This window comes from Oncorhynchus gorbuscha, linkage group LG20 (genome assembly GCF_021184085.1).
Source record: "Oncorhynchus gorbuscha isolate QuinsamMale2020 ecotype Even-year linkage group LG20, OgorEven_v1.0, whole genome shotgun sequence".
NCBI lineage: Eukaryota > Metazoa > Chordata > Actinopteri > Salmoniformes > Salmonidae > Oncorhynchus > Oncorhynchus gorbuscha.
The window spans coordinates 45,243,732-45,255,472 of record NC_060192.1 but is presented as its reverse complement, the minus strand read 5'-3'; the positions used below and the strand labels follow the sequence as shown (position 1 = coordinate 45,255,472).

The following is an 11,741-nucleotide window of genomic DNA, read 5'->3' as shown; positions in this document are numbered from 1 at the left end:
GACCCTATTCCCTATGTAGTGCCTACTATAGACCCTATTCCCTATATAGTGGTACTACTATAGACCCTATTCCCTATGTAGTGCACTACTATAGACCCTATTCCCTATATAGTGGTACTACTATAGACCAGAGCCCTATTCCCTATATAGTGGTACTACTATAGACCCTATTCCCTATATAGTGGTACTACTATAGACCCTATTCCCTATGTAGTGCACTACTATAGACCCTATTCCCTATATAGTGGTACTACTATAGACCCTATTCCCTATGTAGTGCACTACTATAGACCCTATTCCCTATGTAGTGCACTACTATAGACCCTATTCCCTATATAGTGCACTACTATAGACCCTATTCCCTATATAGTGCACTACTATAGACCCTATTCCCTATATAGTGCACTACTATAGACCCTATTCCCTATATAGTGCACTACTATAGACCCTATTCCCTATATAGTGCACTACTATAGACCCTATTCCCTATATAGTGGTACTACTATAGACCCTATTCCCTATATAGTGGTACTACTATAGACCCTATTCCCTATGTAGTGCACTACTATAGACCCTATTCCCTATATAGTGCACTACTATAGACCCTATTCCCTATATAGTGCCCTATAGACCCTATTCCCTATATAGTGGTACTACTATAGACCCTATTCCCTATGTAGTGCACTACTATAGACCCTATTCCCTATATAGTGGTACTACTATAGACCCCCTATTCCTATATAGTGGTACTACTATAGACCCTATTCCCTATGTAGTGCACTACTATAGACCCTATTCCCTATATAGTGGTACTACTATAGACCCTATTCCCTATGTAGTGCACTACTATAGACCCTATTCCCTATATAGTGCACTACTATAGACCCTATTCCCTATATAGTGGTACTACTATAGACCCTATTCCCTATGTAGTGCACTACTATAGACCCTATTCCCTATATAGTGGTACTACTATAGACCAGAGCCCTATTCCCTATATAGTGGTACTACTATAGACCAGAGCCCTATTCCCTATATAGTGGTACTACTATAGACCAGAGCCCTGTTCCGTATATAGTGGTACTACTATAGACCAGAGCCCTGTTCCCTATATAGTGGTACTACTATAGACCAGAGCCCTATTCCCTATATAGTGGTACTACTATAGACCAGAGCCCTATTCCCTATATAGTGGTACTACTATAGACCAGAGCCCTGTTCCCTATATAGTGGTACTACTATAGACCAGAGCCCTATTCCCTATATAGTGCACTACTATAGACCCTATTCCCTATATAGTGGTACTACTATAGACCAGAGCCATGTTCCCTATGTAGTGCACTACTATAGACCCTATTCCCTATATAGTGCACTAGTTACAGTACGTATGTATTGAAGTGTTGTCCATCTTTGTGTGTCTAATCCTAGGTCGTACTGGCAGGGCGGGACGCACAGGGAGAGCTGTCACCTTCTTCACCGAGGATGACAAGCCTCTTCTACGCAGGTACACCAGGGGGAGGAGCCTAGGGATCCACAGGGGGAGGGGCTTGTAAAGCAGCACTGTCTGATGGGAGCTGTAGTATTAACTCGCCTCTCCCCCCCCCCACCTCTCCCCCTCTCTCTCTCCCCCCCCCCCACCTCTCTCTCCCCCCCACCTCTCTCTCTCTCTCCCCCACCTCTCTCCCCCCCCCTCTCTCTCTCTCTCTCCCCCCACCTCTCCTTTCTCCCCCCTCTCTCCCCCACCTCTCTCTCTCTCTCTCTCTCCTCTCCCCCCACTCTCTCTCCCCCCACCTCTCTCTCTCTCTCTCCCCCCCCCACCTCTCTCTCTCTCTCCCCCCCCCACCTCTCTCTCTCTCTCTCTCCCCCCCACCTCTCTCTCTCCAGTATTGCCAATGTGATCAAACAGGCCGGTTGTCCTGTCCCTGGCTACATGGTAGGCTTTAAAAAGATACACAGGTGAGTTTACAGCTGCCTAGCATGGTTTAATCATGTATGTGGTTAAGCTGATTTTTAAAAACACATCTTACCTTTCTGTAGCTAATAAATCCAATGTGAAACGTGATCACTACAGTACCCTTAAAACTAACATTGAAAAAAGTCAATACAATTTTTAAATTAAACATCTCCCTCATTTCGTAATGATGCTTGTAACGTTGTCAGTAGCTACAGTAACCTATGGGTCAGAGGGGAGGGGCCACAGTAACCTATGGGTCAGAGGGGAGGGGCCACAGTAACCTATGGGTCAGAGGGGAGGGGCCACAGTAACCTATGGGTCAGAGGGGAGGGGCCACAGTAACCTATGGGTCAGAGGGGAGGGGCCACAGTAACCTATGGGTCAGAGGGGAGGGGCCACAGTAACCTATGGGTCAGAGGGGAGGGGCCACAGTAACCTATGGGTCAGAGGGGAGGGGCCACAGTAACCTATGGGTCAGAGGGGAGGGGCCACAGTAACCTATGGGTCAGAGGGGAGGGGCCACAGTAACCTATGGGTCAGAGGGGAGGGGCCACAGTAACCTATGGGTCAGAGGGGAGGGGCCACAGGGGTCAGAGGGGAGGGGCCACAGTAACCTATGGGTCAGAGGGGAGGGGCCACAGTAACCTATGGGTCAGAGGGGAGGGGCCACAGTAACCTATGGGTCAGAGGGGAGGGGCCACGGTAACCTATGGCTCAGGGGAGGGGCCACGGTAACCTATGGGTCAGAGGGGAGGGGCCACGGTAACCTATGGGTCAGAGGGGAGGGGCTACGGTAACCTATGGGTCAGAGGGGAGGGGCTACGGTAACCTATGGGTCAGAGGGGAGGGGCTACGGTAACCTATGGGTCAGAGGGGAGGGGCTACAGTAACCTGAAATAAAAACTTAACAAAAGCATAACTGTGTATCTGCAGTAAGGTAAAACGGCAGCTCCAGAAGAAACCACCGAAGAGGAGCTCTATCCGCACCACGCCTCAATGTGTACTGAAGAAGGGAGAGGAGGAGAGAAGAAGGGAAGAGGAGGAGAGAAGACTGGAGGAGGAGGAGGAGAGAAGACTGGAGGAGGAGGAGAGAAGACTGGAGGAGGAGGGAAGACTGGAGGAGGAGGAGAGAAGACTGGAGGAGGAGGAGGAGAGAAGACTGGAGGAGGAGGAGGAGAAGACTGGAGGAGGAGGAGGAGAGAAGACTGGAGGAGGAGGAGGAGAGAAGACTGGAGGAGGAGGAGGAGAGAAGACTGGAGGAGGAGGAGAGAAGAAGGGAGGAGGAGGAGAGAAGATGGGAGGAGGAGGGGAGGACTGAAGATGGGAGGAGGAGTGGGAGGACTGAAGAAAGGAGCACTGGGAGGACTGGGAGGACCGAAGAAAGGAGGAGTGGGAGGACCGAAGAAAGGAGCTGACGGACAGGAGACGAAGGGAGATAAAGGACAGAAGTCGTCTGATGGAGTCCAGTCTAAGGTCCAGGGGACGAGGTAGGAGCTCTGATCATGTAGAGGAAACAAAGGATCTGTGACAATTCATCTGTTCCTCGCCACCGCCTCAACTCTATTGGAGGAGGAGAGTCGAGGTCCTTCGCCTCTGACTTTCTTTTCCAGTCTGTTTTGAGGAGGAAAAGATGAATTGAGAAATATCCATCTGGGTTCATGTGCACCAACTGTCTTCTTTTGATGATGTCATCAGACATATTTGTGTTTAGTGTACTGTGAGGTTGACACTGACTTCCGACCCTAAGACTCTCTCTTGCCTCGGCTCTTTCTCTCTCTCTCGCGCCTCTTTCAATTCAAAGGGCTTTATTGTCATGGGAAACATATGTTTACATTGGCAAAGCAAGTGAAATAGATAATAAACAAAGAATGAACCGTAAATATTACACTCACCATAGTTTCAGAGGAGTAGAGACATGTCATATTATGGCAGACCAATCCAAACTCATCTCCCAGCATGCCCAGCCCACTCATTATCTCAGCCAATCATGGCTTGCGTGAAGATTGCTGACTTTGGCAAAATCAACTAGGCTTGTACTTTTAACAGTTTTATTAGGTTTCTACATGTTTGTTATTGAGGCACATGAAAGTTCACATTACTCAGCATTTCTGCCAAAAAAACGCATTTTGATAAATAATTTATGTTCAAATGCCTCTCCTGTGAAGTAGTGATGCGCTCCCGCTGGCTCGGCTGTTGTAATTGTGGAATCTTCGGTCAATACATCTAATTAAGACGATAAAGAAAGAGAATGTAAATACTACAGGAAATTAATCTTTTGTCTGAGATCCCGCTAACGGAATCATATGACAACAGCCAGTGAAAGTGCAGGGCGCCAAATTTAAAACAGAAATCTCATCATTAAAATTCCTCAAACATACAAGTATTTCACACCATTTTAAAGATGCACTTCTTGTTAATCCCACCACAGTGTCCGATTTCAAATAGGCTTTACAGCGAAAGCACCACAAACGGTTATGTTAGGTCAGCGCCAAGTCACAGAAAAACAGCCATTTTTCCAGCCAAAGAGAGGAGTCACAAAAAGCACAAATAGAGATAAAATGAATCACTAACCTCTGATGATCTTCATCAGATGACACTCATAGGACTTCATACACAATACATTTATGTTTTGTTTGGTAAAGTTCATATTTATATTTAAAAAAATCTGAGTTTACATTGGCACGTTATGTTCAGTAGTTCCAAAAATATCCGGTGATTTTGCATAGAGCCACATCAATTTACAGAAATACTCATAATAAATGTTGATGGAAAATACAAGTGTTATGCATGGAACTTTAGATCCACTTCTCCTTAATGCAACCGCTGTGTCAGATTTCAAAAAAGCTTTACGGAAAAAGCAAACCATGCAATAATCTGAGTACGGCGCCCAGAGACCCAACAAGCCAAAAAGATATCTGCCATATTGTGCAGTTAACAGTCAGAAATAACATTATAAATATTCACTTACCTTTTGATCTTCATCAGAATGCACTCACAGGAATCTGTTCCACAATAAATGTTTTTGTTCGATGATGTCCATCATTTATGTCCAAATAGCTTCTTTTGTTAGCGCGTTTGGTAAACAAATCAAACCTCACAAAGCGCGTTCACTAGTTGCAGACTAAATGTCAAAAAGTTTCGTTACAGTCCGTAGAAACATGTCAAATGATGTATGGAATCAATCTTTAGGATGTTTTTATCATAAATCTTCAATAAAGTCCCAACCGGAGAATTCCTTTGTCTGTAGAAAAGCAATGGAACGCGAGGTCGCTCACGTGAACGAGCACCACGAGCGTGTGGCTCTCTGCCAGACACCTGACTCATTCCCTTGTCACTCAGCCCCCCTTCACAGTAGAAGCCTGAAACAATGTTCTAAAGACTGTTGACATCTAGTGGAAGCCTTAGGAGATGCAACATGACCGGTATCTTCAATAAGGGCTGAGTTGAAAAACGACCAACCTCAGATTTCCCACTTCCTGGTTGGATTTTTTCTGATCACACGTGCTCACGGTTTTCACCTGCCATATGAGTTCTGTTATACTCAGACATCATTGAAACAGTTTTAGAAACTTCAGAGTGTTTTCTATCCAAATCTACTAATAATATAAATATATTAGCAACTGGGACTGAGTAGCAGGCAGTTTACTCTGGGCACCTTATTCATCCAAGCTACTCAATACTGCCCCCAGCCATAAGAAGTTAATGGGACGTTCCTCATATAAATGTTTAATTTTGTCTGTACATGGGGAATGATGTAATCAAGTCCTAGTTATGAGGTGGTCATTTAAAGAGTAACATATCAGTGACAACGGTTAAATTTCAATTTAATTTAATTTGAATATATCTGGTTAATTCTTGGATTATTTTTTAACGCTTTATGTGATTAGTAAAATAAATAGTAAATAGTAAATGCAGTTGGGGATTGATTGAGATGTTCTTATTTGGGAGTATTTCTCACAGTAGAGGAGGCAGTGCATCTCTGTCTCTACCTCCCCTGTAGTGCAGTGACCAGATAGACACTCCTCTTTGGGCGGCCATGTTTATAGCCAATTGGTGGTCGCTGAGGCTGTGTTTGGTCAGGATCTGTCTCTGTTTTGTATCATGATTGTGTCCCACTTGTTGTTGATTCTTCACAAAAATATACAGTTTTATATCTTTGTTTGAAGCCTGAAATGTGGCAAAAGTTCAAGGGGGGCGAATACTTTCGCAAGGCACTGTACATATTGCCAAAACATACTTTTGGAGATTTTTTAAAATATATTTTTTGTAAATTAATAAAAATTGTCATTGGGACAATCATTCACAACAATAATCTCTTTGTTCTCAGGAAAAAGAAGAAAGGAAAGAAGAACTGAGAAGACCGATGGAGATGGGAAGACGGGCAGATGAGAGGAAGGAGAAGACCGATGTGTATGATAATACTGTTCTGTTGCTTTCAGATACGTGTGATTTTGTATTTCTTGGACATTATAATAAAAACAATTGATTTAATTAAGTCAATTAAGAGCAAATTCTTAAAACCAGACATCACAAATATATATAAGATACAGATAAACATAAAGATGTACAAGACGGATACATACAGCATCAGTCAAAAGTTTGGACCCTACTCATTGAATGTTTATTTTTTATTATTTTCTAAATCTAGAATAATAGTGAAGACATCAAAACTATGAAATAACACACATGGAATCATGTAGTAACCAAAAGAAGTGTTAAAAAATCTAAATATATTTGAGATTTTAGATTCTTCAAAGTAGCCAAGCTGATGACAATCAGCTTCACCTGGAATGCTTTTATTTATATGCATTTTAGTGCATGACATAAGTATTTGATCACCTACCAACCAGTAAGAATTCTGGCTCTCACAGACCTGTTAGTTTTTCTTTAAGAAGCCCTCACTCATTACCTGTATTAACTGCACCTGTTTGAACTCATTACCTGTATAGAAGACACCTGTCCACACATTCAATCAAACAGACTCCAACCTCTCCACAATGGCCCAGACCAGGGAGCTGTGTAAGGACATCAGGGATAAAATTGTAGACCTGCACAAGGCTGGGATGGGCTACAGGACAATAGGCAAGCAGCTTGGTGAGAAGGCAACAACTGTTGGTGCAATTATTAGAAAATGGAAGAAGTTCAAGATGACGGTCAATCACCATCTGTCTTGGGGCTCCATGCAAGATCTCACCTCATGGGGCATCAATGATCATGAGGAAGGTGAGGGATCAGCCCAGAACTACACAGCAGGACCTGGTCAATGACCTGAAGAGAGCTGGGACCACAGTCTCAAAGAAAACCATTAGTAACACACTACACCGTCATGGATTAAAATCCTGCTGTGCACGCAATGTCCAGGCCCGTCTGAAGTTTGCAAATGACCATCTGGATGATCCAGAGGAGGAATGGGAGAAGGTCATGTGGTCTGATGAGACAAAAATAGAGCTTTTTGGTCTCAACTCCACTCGCCGTGTTTGGAGGAAGAATGATGAGGACAACCCCAAGAACACCATCCCAACCGTGAAGCATGGAGGTGGAAACATAATTCTTTGGGGATCCTTTCTGCAAAGGGGACAGGACGACTGCACCGTATTGAGGGGAGGATGGATGGGGCCATGTATCGCGAGATCTTCCCTCAGTAAGAGCATTGAAGATGGGTCGTGGCTGGGTCTTCCAGCATGACAACGACCCGAAACACACAGCCAGGGAAACTAATGAGTGGCTCCGTAAGAAGCATCTCAAGGTCCTGGAGTGGCCTAGCCAGTCTCCAGACCTGAACCCAATAGATAATCTTTGGAGGGAGCTGAAAGTCCGTATTGCCCAGCGACACCTGAAGGATCTGGAGAAGGTCTGTATGGAGGAGTGGGCCAAAATCCCTGCTGCAGTGTGTGGAAACCTGGTCAAGAACTACAGGAAACGTATGATCTCTGTAATTGCAAACAAAGGTTTCTGTACCAAATATTAAGTTCTGCTTTTCTTATGTATCAAATATTTATGTCATGCAATAAAATGCAAATTATTTACTTAAAAATCATACAATGTGATTTTCTGGATTTTTGTTTTAGATTCTGTCTCTCACAGTTGAAGTGAACCTATGATAAAAATGACAGACCTCTACATGCTTTGTAAGTAGGAAAACCTGCAAAATCGTCAGTGTATCAAATACTTGTTCTCCCCAGTGTATATACACGTATATTATTCCCGACATCCCAGTTGTCTTGAACTCACTGAAGTAAAGTTTTCTCAGTTCTGAGTTGTTTTGAGCGTGGCACAAATCATGCTTCATTGACAGCATGGCCAATGTTGAACGTTTATCATTTTAAACATGGAAAAGAGCCCCTTAATCCCAGATTTGGGACCACTCAGCCACTCCACTGAATAGCAGGTTAGTGATTGCTTTGCAATGCTTGCAGTTAGCCACTGTCACTGATTCCTTCCAAACCACTTTCCAACTTGTTGTGTAATGTTTGCACAGATACATTTTATCTCTTTCTTTGACAAAGATTAAAAAGGATTCGCCAGTATATTGTCAACTTGATGCATGATGACTGCTAGCTAAGATTTTAAAATTAAGATGTTGACATGATCAGTCCAATCAAAGCTAGTGTAGATATAACGTGATTTGACGTCATTTTATCTGTGGCCAATGACCTTGAGACTTTTCGGATGGGCACTTTTATTGTAACTCTATGGCAGGACCTAAGGGGATAGAATTGGCTAGCTCTACCCTCAGACTTGTCGGTGACGTAGTGTCCCCATGAGTGACAGAACACTGAGCCAATAACGACGCAACGCTCTGTATTTGCTGCTGGCTCGCCCCACCACCACAAAAAGCACTGAGCCAGGCTGAAACGCCTGCATTTTAGAGCTGCCCCACCACCACAGAAAGCACTGAGCCAGGCTGAAACGCCTGCATTTTAGAGCTGCCCCACCACCACAGAAAGCACTGAGCTAGGCTGAAACGCCTGCATTTTAGAGCTGCCCCACCACCACAGAAAGCACTGAGCCAGGCTGAAACGCCTGCATTTTAGAGCTGCCCCACCACCACAGAAAGCACTGAGCCAGGCTGAAACACCTGCATTTTAGAGCTGCCCCACCACCACAGAAAGCAGAGCTAGGCTGAAACACATTTTAGAGCTGCCCCACCACCACAGAAAGCAGAGCTAGGCTGAAACACATTTTAGAGCTGCCCCACCACCACAGAAAGCACTGAGCCAGGCTGAAACGCCTGCATTTTAGAGCAGCCCCACCACCACAAAAAGCACTGAGCTAGGCTGAAACGCCTGCATTTTAGAGCTGCCCCACCACCACAGAAAGCACTGAGCCAGGCTGAAACACCTGCATTTTAGAGCTGCCCCACCACCACAGAAAGCACTGAGCCAGGCTGAAACACCTGCATTTTAGAGCTGCCCCACCACCACAGAAAGCAGAGCTAGGCTGAAACACATTTTAGAGCTGCCCCACCACCACAGAAAGCAGAGCTAGGCTGAAACACATTTTAGAGCTGCCCCACCACCACAGAAAGCACTGAGCCAGGCTGAAACACCTGCATTTTAGAGCTGCCCCACCACCACAGAAAGCACTGAGCCAGGCTGAAACACCTGCATTTTTTAGCTGCTTTACTCAAGAAATGAAAAAAAGAGACCATGTTTGTTTCCAGCTTTATTAACTCAATGATATATATTTGTCTACATTTTTTGCAAACTGATATGTGACACGTAAATAACATGCAAAACAGGCAAGCCCCACCTGCCCTGACTGACGGGTCGCCATTTGCTCTTTACATATTAGTGTTAATTGAATATTAGTGTAACATTTGGTAGTTGTACGTCATTGTAAATAAGAATGTGTTCTTAATCTACGTGCCTGGTGATGCACGTTGGGAAGGTTTGTGTTATGGGTGTAAAACGGCACTTTGATGCCGTCTGTCGGTAAATGTGAATTACTGCAACACCAGTGTAACCCGGATGTGTTGCAATGTGCTGTTACAAGACTGGTTACTCGCATCAGCGACTCTGTCTCGTCAGTTTAGTCCCTATGCCGACAGGAGACGCTCTGATCCCTCCTGATATGTAGTTATTAAGAATATACAACATGGATTCCCAACATCTGAATAACATGTTATCATTAGTCCCCTGACGCCGAAGACGTCGATTAAGACAACCCTCCGCACCTCTCTCTGATTCAGAGGGGTTGGGGTTACATTTCGGAGGACACATTTCAGTTGTACAACTGTCTAGGTATCCCCTTTTCTCATGAGAATAACAGTGGCCCTAGACTCTGAATGTCAGCTTTACCCAGGGGTGAAAGTAATGTATGTTCCGGTAGGGCGAACCTATTACAATTAATACAACATGCCCCAAAAAACTAGTCTATTACACCATTATGGAACAGTACTGCGTGTCAGCCGCAAGAACAATTAGCGGAAATGACTGGAAAAGCGGGTGGAATGTTCTCCAAACTGCGTTGTAAGTTTGAGGAGAAAACTGACGTTTTGTCATAGCGGAGATGAGTGGCTGAGACCGAGGACAACAGGGGATACATCAATTCAGACTGCAAGTGTACCGCTCCTAATGACAACCACAGGACATTTCAATCTATACGGAGGGGTTTTGTAACACATCTTTCCATTCATCAAATTGCGGATGCACAGTGCACTGGTGGGGTTTGGATGCTGAAATGAATTTGTAAGTGGGATGAATGTGCGCGGGTAGCCCACAGGAGCGCCTTTAAGTGATTGTTTGACAACCGGATGAAAACACCATAACTGGTTGTGTTTTATGCCACGTTTAAAAAAAAAGGCATAAACTAAGCTTTCCCTAAATTGAATTAAATTGGCAAAATTATACAGCCTAATTAGCTTACTCCTGTCTATACATAAATGAATAAAATTATTCAAAATAGGGTACTACACCAGAAAGCATGATCTGGCAACAGAGGATCATTGGTTTATTTTATGAACCTGCGGATTGTTTTAAATCGCATCAACTAGTCGGAAGGGCCCGCAAATTGGGCAGCGGCTGCTGCAATACCAATAGATGACTGTTGCGTTGCGACTGTCAGTGAAAAGCAGAGACCCGGCCATGCATATCGCAATATTTAGATTACAATCCGGGAAAACTGTTTAGAAAGGACATGGATATTGCTGTAAAACATATTACAGTCAGAAGACTCCAATCTGTATTTTAGCTTTCAAAATTCTTAACTTAATCGAAAGAACAGTAGCCCATCTTCCTGGCACCAGCAGAGGACATCGGCCATGTCCCCCCCCCCCCCCCCCCGTGTGTGCATAGTCAGTCTTTATCATTGGATCAGTGCCACTTTTGTTTGATTTTGGACAATAATGTCCCCCTCCATTGTATTTGTGCCTCCCGTTTTCGTAGGCCAATTATATGGATCAGACGTCGGGTTCTGTTGATCTGTTCGTCAGTGGCAGCAGAGTAGGCTACTAAAAATATAAAATGCTCTTGGCTGACCCCTACCGATAAGAAATGCCATCTACTTTCACCCCCGGCTTTACCTGAACATCCCATCACGTATAAAACAAACCTGTTACATTATAGAATCTATGAACATAGAAACGAATCCCATTCTGTTTAAGTATTCACCTTATGATGCCTGTGTCAACAAGGACAATCCAATTTGTGAGTTTTTCCTCCTTCAGGTCTTGTATAAAAATTGAATATTTTTGACATGTAATTTTATATTTAACAATGTTTTTGTTTGTTTGTGAATGGGCAAACAATCCTGTTGGACCAGGAGCTGGTTCAAGTGGGCAGGGAAT

The 11,741-nt window shown here is 44.1% G+C and overlaps 1 long non-coding RNA gene across 1 annotated transcript; it reads left to right on the top strand.

Annotated features, from left to right (window-relative positions):
• The first annotated feature begins 3,312 nt into the window (after nt 1-3,312).
• Nucleotides 3,313-6,445, top strand: LOC124006649. The gene is made up of 2 exons (XR_006833812.1): nt 3,313-3,441; nt 6,282-6,445. It is a non-coding gene; the product is annotated as an uncharacterized LOC124006649 (long non-coding RNA).
• Nucleotides 6,446-11,741: the final 5,296 nt, after the last annotated feature.